Source organism: Eumetopias jubatus, unplaced genomic scaffold (genome assembly GCF_037043125.1).
Source record: "Eumetopias jubatus isolate StellerSeaLion01/CBP00866 unplaced genomic scaffold, mEumJub1_p1.0 scaffold_13, whole genome shotgun sequence".
NCBI classification, from domain to species: Eukaryota; Metazoa; Chordata; class Mammalia; order Carnivora; family Otariidae; genus Eumetopias; species Eumetopias jubatus.
This window is the reverse complement of record NW_028274819.1, coordinates 52,509,419-52,519,164: the sequence shown is the minus strand read 5'-3', so window position 1 is coordinate 52,519,164 and position 9,746 is coordinate 52,509,419. Positions and strand designations below refer to the sequence as shown.

Genomic DNA, 9,746 nt, shown 5'->3' with positions numbered 1-9,746 from the left:
AAATCATCGTGGGAATAAAAAATTGATTGCAGTGTCAGCCTAGGCAGGGGCACTTGATAAAGGAAAAAGATCTATGGAAATGGAAGTATTAAAGATTCCAAATAAAGCCAAGACATTTATTCACCCAGGTAAGACTAAGGAAAGCCAGAACTAGGAACATCTGCTTGAGTTTTATCTTTCAAAAATTAGCTATGAAAATGTCATTACATGTCTGTGTTGCTGTAACTAACCAGCACTGGCCCTTCCTATTCCTAAGGAAACCAAATATCCTCAGAAAGGGCAGAAAATATGTATAGATGCAGATGCACCATGAGGATTCATAACTTCTGCTTCAAGCCCTACTATGCTCTTATGTCAATATATGATTTTTCCCATTATTAAGAGAGAAAGAAAAATTAGATATACAAAAACATTAATATAACAAGAAGGATAATATTAAATTCCCTGGCAAATAAAGAGTATCAGGAAGCAAAGATACATGGGTTTAATATATTTAATGAAAAATTAATGGATAAATGACCTTGGAAATGAAAGGGAATAGATGGAAATGATTCTAACACACTCCACTCCAACATATTCATATTTAGAGGGAATTTATGAAGCACATGTTAAGTCAAGCTGTATTGTCCCAGTAGACATCAAATTTCTCCTTTGGGACATTCTTGTGATCCCCCCTTGCCTCTATTTCTGCTATTTACTCTTTTATTGGCAACTATGAGGCCAACATACCTAGAGCACACAAATCAGTATGTCTTTAAATCATTTAGATGGATGCCATCATTACCTTGAAGACATGCTTACATCATAGTAGAACTGATTTTTGTGGAGGAAAGCAGGTGGAGGACTCCTTGGCAGATCTGTTTGGTCTTCAGACTATAGATGACTGGATTGAGCACAGGTGGAACCAATAAGTAGACATGAGCCTTGAAGACATGGATGAGGGGGAGGAGTGTTTGGCAAAACGATGGACAATAGATATTCCAATCATAGGAACATAAGGGATGAGTACAGCACAGATGTGGGAGGCACACGTGTTGAGAGCCTTAAGTCTCCCCTCACGTGATGCAATTCTTAATATTGACTGAAGGATGCACATATAATACAGAAAAATACCACAGCACAGTGATTAGAACCAATCCATATATAACATTAAACTTGGTGTCAGCACAGGCTAGGCGAATCATGTCCTGGTGCAGACAATAGGAATGAGAAAGGATGTGGGAGTGGCAGAAAGGAAAGAAGGCCACCCGGGCCAGAAGTGGAATCATGGCTAAAGCACTCCTAAGCAGGGCTGCAATTCCAGTTTTAGTGATAAGTCTTGGGGTGAGAATGGTAGCATATCATAGAGGGTGGCAGATAGACACATAGTGGTCAAAGGCCATGGCCAAGAGCACAGATGATTCTGTGAAGGTGAAAGTGTGAATAAAAAACATTTGGACCACACAGATACTGAACTGGATTTCCCTGGAAATGGACCACAACACCCTGAAGAGTGATATTGTTGTGGGCATGGACATGCCCATGTTAGTGAGGGAGAGCATGGCCAGGAAGTAGTACATGGGCTCATGGAGCCTGGGGTCAATATGCAGGCTGGTACAGTTGCCCATTATTCCAACAAGGTAGAGGACACAGAATGGAATGGATATCCAGCGGTGAAATTCCTCATAGCCAGGGATACCTGTGAGATAGAATGTGGAGGTCAGGGTATTACTGGAGTTTAAGGTTGCCATGGAGCTCACTGTTAAACCACAATCCCATTTCAGGATCCCACTCCATTGGGGAGGGCAATGATGAGATCAGCATCTGAGTCTGGAAAAAAAAAACAAAACAAATGGAACTTCAGTGCCTTCTGTAAACACTCTTCCATTCATCCTCACATTTTTGCTCTTTCTTCATTGCACTGCTGAGGGTGGTGACTTAAACAAAATATTGACTTTACAACCACAAGTACCTTTCGTCTTGCCTCTCAGACGCAGACCAATTGACATCCTCTAAATATGGACAAACTTCTTCTAAAGACACTACAAGGAGCAGCACATACCCAAGGGTTCAAGATTACATCTCTCATTTTATAATTTTCTTCTAGGATTATCTTGGCAAGGGGTACCGATCTTAACATTATTCTTTTTTTTTTTAATGACTCCTGTAGTGATTTACACACAGTGCCTTATTCTGCCTAAACCACATAGATTTTCAATAATGCTAGAACACCACGCAGGGTATCTTTACAGGATTCAGGCAAGTATGGGTTAGCAGTACTTATTAACACAAGCAGGTCTTACTAACATATCTTCAATTGTATAATTGAGGCCACAGGCTTTGTCTTGGACTAACATTGCCAGGAACTAAATATGGGTTAAAATACACTTAATTAAAACAATTTTGAATTTAAAAAATTATAATAATGAAATACAGATTTTTATATATAATGTTCTTATTGTAATAAAATATACAATTTAAGAAAAGTATAATTACCTCTGACTCTAATGTTAAAGATTCAAATCCTACTTTCTATTAAGTTTCAGATCTGATTAGTCATTTAAAGAGTGGTACCTTTTACACACACAAAAAAAGATACGTATTATAAAGAAAGATAGAGTAGAAACTCATGATTCAAAGCAAAAACAAAAGAAAATAAGATAACTAAAAAAGTATAATGCTCAGAAAAAGCAAATGACATTGCCATGAAATCTTTCCTACTCAGAACAAATGAAAAAATATATCTCCCCCAATAGATTCCAGTATTTCTTCTGTGGTCCAGAAAAACATCTCTGAAGTAAGAAAGATGAGCCACCTCTCAACATCCCACTTGCCCATCACTCGCCAAGAATCCCTGCTCACCAGAATGCTGTTTTGAGAATTTACGATCCGGGAGACAGATTACTTCCCATTGTAAAAGAATAAACTGGTCTATTCTTATCATGTAAAGTCTCCTTTGGTCCTTCGGGAACTTGAAATCCCCTTCAATCTTCTCTAGCTCCACACAGATAAAACCTGAATTTAGCAGTTTTGACTGGAATGATTAATAATCACAATTTTCTAGGAAGTGGAAGACCCATAATCAAGAAATCAAATAAATAAATGCCAGAGATAAATTCAGTCTCTCTGACTACTCATATTACATACTGCTTACATATTGTATGACCTGGTACCTATGGTCCTGCTATTTTCTTCAATCTTCCTGGCTTATTACCACTAACAATTCCTGATTCTCTTGCCCTGTCTCTCTCACCTTCTTTTATACCTTTCTAGACTTGTACTCATTACCTTTAATGCCAAGATTTTCCAATATTATTACTTCTTTTTGTTAATTATTTTCTAATATCTCATTCCTAATCCAAATGTAGAAATCTGTCTTCCTGAACCTGCCAGTTCAGAACATTTCTCTGATTTTACAGTGGCTCTCTCCCTCTGCAAAGAAGAGATGAACTTGAAGTTTAATTGAAAATTGGAAGATACTTGAGCTGGAGGCCAGTCTGAAGCAGCTTTATCATGATGACTTTCTATTGAGGTTTTAGGAGACAACTGTCCACCATCGTCCTCATTCAGACTCTCCCTCTGCTTCCACAAGCCTATCCATGTCGGGAATATTCTGGTTCCAACACTTCCTTACTTTTTATCTTGAACAAATGGCTTGTTTTCCTCTGTAGAAAAGTAGCCTCATCTGTGAACTGTAGATAAAAACAATTTGACAGGATTGTGCTTCAGATTAAAGGAGATCCTGTGGGTAAAATACTTAGCATAGAGCCTTACATATAAGGACTATAAAATAATAGTGATAATGATGACAGACAACAATGACAATAACAATATTTCTTTGAAGTGTAATGGCAGGTAGGAAGATATGAGGAGACACTGGAGTACCTTCCAGAGAGGAAACACCCAGAGTGGGCATCTCACAAAAGTGACCTAGGTTGGCTGAGTGGTGGGAAGGGAAGGATATCAGATTCATCTCTGTTTCATCCAGTTAAAATTCATTATAGCCATAGGTATAAATGACTTCATGTTTTTTTCTCTACCCCCCAAATTCTTCTGGTGATTTTGATGGCTTTACTTACATACTTTTCATTCTATTCATTGACAATTTGGGAAGAAAAAAAAAAAGATACATCCCAGGATAAAATGGGACATTTCTCCAAGAAAAGGAATGAGATTTGGGACTACCATGAGCCTGGAATCTGAGCAGCCATGTTAGTATCCTGAAGTTGCCACAACATATATTCACCAATATTCCACATATTCACTAGGATGTGCTCTGCCTATTATTCCACAACCCCTTCTATTGTGACATGGGTTCATTTTGACTGCCTAATTCTTATTGCTTCTGATCCTCTAATTTCAAATGCATTCACATGGCCTTGTGATGTCTTCTACCATTCCTCAGAGGAGGAGGATGGAGTTTGAAGAGTTAGTTTATAAACTCAAAAATCAGAAGAAGTTATAATTTGGGATTTAGACCTCTGAGTTGCAATTAATGTCATATTAAAAAGCACTGATACTTGGGATTCTAAGGGACTTTGAAGGTTATCTGTTACAATATCAATCACACTCTGAAATCTCCATTCTGTCATGTCAGAAAAATAAATCGTCACCCTATGTAAGTATTATATCCTGCCCATGGACACAGATATCACCTACCATAAAGGTCTAAGGTATCTCGGGGAAGTCCAATCTGAAAAGTCTGACTGAGTCTGGCTTGACTACTATAAGAATGAGCATGAATAATGAAGGTATTTTGGTGAAAATTATGTCCTTTGATGAACTGAGGACCTTTCCCTTCTGGAACAGTCTCTCGGTCGTCCTCCACACTCTGGGTGTCCACCCTCCTCTCTTTTGTCTCTCAAGCCCCCCTCCTTGTTTTCCTCTTACCTCCCACTTTTATTGTCACCAGTCCTCACATACCTGGCGGAATAGTTCCTCTTGTCATTAGAGACCGTTCTAATTCTCAGAGAAAGAAGGATCAGTTCATAAGTCTTCCTCCAGTCTTCTGAGACATGAGGCCCCGGGATAGATGTAGGACAGTGTGTGCGTGTAACCCTGTCAGTTCAGTTCGGCATCTGTCCACCACTCAGGCTGCAGCAGGGGATGGCAGTTTGCGAATACAAGGGCAAGAAGGCTATTGAGATTCTCTAATGCTTATTGCCTCAATGCCTGGAACAAACTAGGTAGTGCCACCTTAGATGAAATACTAGTTTGTATCCAGAATCTGATGGGGCAATAAAGATTTCTGGAAATAGTGTAGCCAGTGAGAGGGTCTTGTTAAATACTTAAACTGGGGAGGGACATAGAGTCTGTGCCATAAGAGCTGTAAGCGACTCAAGTTCAGTTTTATTATTATACACTGGATAACAATGAGATTCAGTTATGTGATCTGTCTCTCTCAATATCATACAACAGTGGGTATATGGAAATTTGTGTTCCTTCCACTCAATTTTGCTGTGAACCTAAAGCTGCTATGAAAAATAAAATCTAAATTAAAAACCACCTAATAAGCAATAAAACCAATATCATCACTCAGATCTGATTGCCTGGTATGGTATTTTCTTCACTGTGCTATAGAGTTCTTCTTAATGACACAGATTAATGTGTTTGATATGACTGAAAAGAGAAGCTTTTATTCAACTATTGAAACTCTCTTTGTCAACAATACTGACTCCTAAATGTCTATTTGTGATTGCACAGTGTAGCAGGGTAGCATGTGCACTAGTGAATAATCAGAAATCTCTAATTAGGGTGGATGTTCCAATTATAATGTCAGCCCTGTTTGGTATAGGAACTACTTCTAAAATTGTGGTCTCCTATGAATTTTTCCAACTGTGGTTGTTGATTTTGGCATTATTGGTCTAATTAGAATGCCTAACATCTCCCAGCAAACAAAAGTCTAGGACCAGATGGATTCCCAGGGGTTTCTACCAGACATTTAAAGAAGAATTAATACCTATTCTCCTCAAACTGTTTAAAAAAAAATAGAAATGGAAGGAAAACTTCCAAACTCGTTCTAGAAAGCCAGCATTACCTTGATTCTAAAACCAAAAGCCTCACTAAAAAGGAGAATTACAGGCCAATATCCCTGATGAACATGGATGTAAAAATTATCAATAAAACACTAGCAAATCAAATTCAAGAGTACATTGTAAGAATCATTCACCACAATCTAATGGGATTTATCACAGGCTGCAGGTGTGGTTCAACATTCACAACTCAATCAACACGATATACTACATTAATAAAAGAAAGGATAAGAGCTGTATGATCCTGTCAATAGATACAGAAGAAACATTTGACAAAATACAACATCCCTTCTTGATAAAAACCCTCAACAAAGTAGGGATAGATGGTACATACCTGAACATGATGAATGCCATGTACAAAAGACCCACAGCTAATATCATCCTCAAAGGGGAAAAACTGAGAGCTTTTCCCATAGAGTCAGGAACAAGACAAGAATGTCCACTTTTACCATTACTATTTAACATAGTACTAGAAATCCTAGGTTCAGCCATCAGACAACAAAAAGAAATAAAAGGCATCCAAACTGGGAAGGAAGAATCAAACTTTCACTATTTGTAGACATGATACTTTATGTAGAAAGCCTGAAAGGCTCCACCAAAAAATTTCTAGAACTCATACACTAATTCAACAAAGTTGCAGGATATAAAATCAATGTGCAGAAATACCCATAAACAATAACTAAGCAGCAGAAAAAGAAATCAAGGAATCGATTCTACTGGCATTGCACCAAAAACAGTAAGACACCTAGGAATAAACCTATCTAAAGAGGTAAAAGATCTGTGCTCTGAAGACTATCGAACGCTTATGAAAGTAATTGAAGAGGACAAAGAAATAGAAAAGCATTCCATGTTCACGGATTGGAAGAACAAAAATGTCTATGCTGCCCAAAGCAATCTACACATTCAGTGCGGTCCCTATCAAAATAACACCAGCGTTTTTCACAGAGCTGGAACAAACAATCCTAAAATTTGTGTGGAACACAAAAGACCCCAAATAGCCAAAGCATTTCTGAAAGAGGAAAACAAAGCTGAAGGCATCATGATTCCAGATTTTAAGCTATATTACAAAGCTCTAGTGATCAAGACAGTATGGTACTAGCACAAAAACAGACACATAGATCAATGGAACAGAATCGAGAACCCAGAAATGACCCCACAACTATAGAGACAGCTAATCTTTGACAAAGCAAGAAAGAATATGCAATGGAAAAATGACAGTCTCTTCAACAACTGGTGTTGGGAAACTGGCGAGCAACATGGAGAAGAATGAAACTGAAGCACTTTCTTACATTGTACACAAAAATAAATTCAAAATGGATGAAAGGCATGAATAGACATTTTCCAAAGAAGACATCCAGGTGGCTAACTGACACATGAAAAAATGCTCAACATCAATCATGATCAGGGAAATATAAATCAAAATCATTATGAAAGAGGGGAGGAGCAAGATGGCAGAGTAGGAGACCTAAATTTCGTCTGGTCCCAGGAATTCAGCTGGATAGGGATCAAACCATTCTGAACACCTATGAACTCAACAGGAGATTGAAGAAAAGAATAGCAGCAACTCTCTGAACAGAAAATCCACCACTTTCTGGAAAGTAGAATGTGCAGAGAAGTGAATCCGAGGCAATATTCGGGAAGATAGATGGTGGGGGGAGGGAGCCTCCATCAGCCGCTACTGGCAAGTGATAGAGCAGCTGGGCACAAAATCAGAACTTTTAGAAGTCTATTCTGCTGAGCGACGTCACTCCAGTGGCTAAGCAGAGGGTGGAACACTCGTTGGGACAGTGTGCTCTTGGGACCTTCAGGGTCACAGAAAGACCAGGGTGCCTGAGTGCTGCAGAGCTCCCAGGTATCAGAGCGGGGAAGCCAGCTGCACAGACGGAGCCAAGGAGTGGGCTCTCAGCGCAGGGTTGCCATAAACCGTGATCCGTGGCACAGTCAGGCCACTGCTCTTCCAGTAGGGACCCAAGAAGTGGCAGATCCGGGGAGACTCCTCTTCCACCCCTGGGAGGAGCAGCGAAGGAGCGCACCACAGGAATCTGCTGGGTTTAGAGACTCCACATGGGGTCATGTGCAAGAGATAGACATGCCAGGTCACAGGCCGGGTGAGCACGGAGTGCAGCCAGAGACCGGGGAGACGGGAGTGACTGACTGCTTTTCTCAGGGGGCACACTGAGGAGTGGGGCCCTGAATTCTCAGCTCCTCCAGGGCAGAGATTGGGAGGCCACCATTTTCACTCACATCCTCCATGGCTGTAAGAAAATCTTGCAGGGAACAAAAGCTCCCAAGAGCAAACCTGAGCAGATTACTTAGCCTGGCCCAGCAAGGGCGGGGCAATTCTGCCTCCGGCAAAGACATTTGAGAACCACAGCAACAGTCTCCTACCCCAGAAGGTCAGCAAGAACAGCCAGCCAAGACCAAGTTTACCGATCAATGAGAACGGCAGAACTCCAGCGCTAGGGGAATACTGCACATAGAATTCATGGCTTTTTTTCCCCCTGATTCTTTAGTCTTCCAAAGTTAATTCTTTTAATTTTCTTTTCTTTTTTGAATTTTTCTTTTTCCTTTTTTCAACCAACATCTTATCAATCCCTTTGTTAAAAAAATTTTTCATTTTTAGAGTCATTCTATCCCTTCATAGTAGTTAACCATATATATATATATGTGTGTGTGTGTATATATATATATATATATATATATATATGTGTGTATATATATATATATACATATATATTGTTCTCTCTTTAAAATTTTGGGATACAGTTTCTTCTAACAGACCAAAATAGACCCTAAATCTCTAGTGTATGGCTTTGTTTAAGTCTCCTGCCTGATCACATTCTCTCCCCTTTTTCTTTTTTTAAATCCTCTTCTTTCTTTTCTCAATCAACTTCTTATCTTATCAATTCCTTTTATAAAATCTTTTATAATTTTCATCTTTACAGTCATATTCCATCCCTTCATCGTATTTACCTTCATTTTTGTACATATATAAGTTTTTCTTTCTTTAAAATTTTGGGAGGCACTTTCTTCTAACAGACCAAAATATGCCCCAAATCTAGTGTGTGGCACTGATCTATGAACCAGCCTGATCTAATTCTTTTTTTTATCTTTTTCATTTTCTTTTTTCTTTCTTTCCCTTTCTTTTCCCCCAGTTTCAGTTCTCTTCTGATTTGTTTAGTGCATATTTTTCTGGGGTCGTTTTTACCCTGTTAGCATTTTGTTCTCTCATTCATCTATTCTCCTCTGGACAAAATGACAAGATGGAAAAAATCACCTCAAAAAAAAAAAAAAACAAGAGGCAGTACTAACTGCTGGGGACCTAATCAATATGGACATTAGTAAGATGTTGGAACTAGAGTTCAGAATGATGATTTTAAAGATACTAGAGGGGCTTGAAAAAAGCATGGAAAATATTAGAGAAACCCTTCCTGGAGATATAAAGAACTAAAATCTAACTAAGTCGAAATCAAAAGGCTATTAATGAGGTGAAATAAAAAATGGAAGCTCTAACTGCTAGGATAAATGAGGCAGAAGAGAGAATTAGTGATATAGAAGACCAAATGATGGAGAATAAAGAACCTGAGAAAAAGAGAGATAAACAACTACTGGATCACGAGGGCAGAATTCGAGAGATAAGTGATACCATAAGATGAAACAATATTAGAATAATTGAGATCCCAGAGGAAGAAGAAAGAGAGAAGGGGGCAAAAGTATATTGGAGCAAATTATAGC

General features: G+C 38.8%; 1 pseudogene; it reads right to left on the bottom strand.

Moving 5' to 3' along the window:
- Window positions 1-797: 797 nt before the first annotated feature.
- LOC114218647 (olfactory receptor 51L1-like) lies at window positions 798-1,730 on the bottom strand (annotated as a pseudogene).
- Window positions 1,731-9,746: the final 8,016 nt, after the last annotated feature.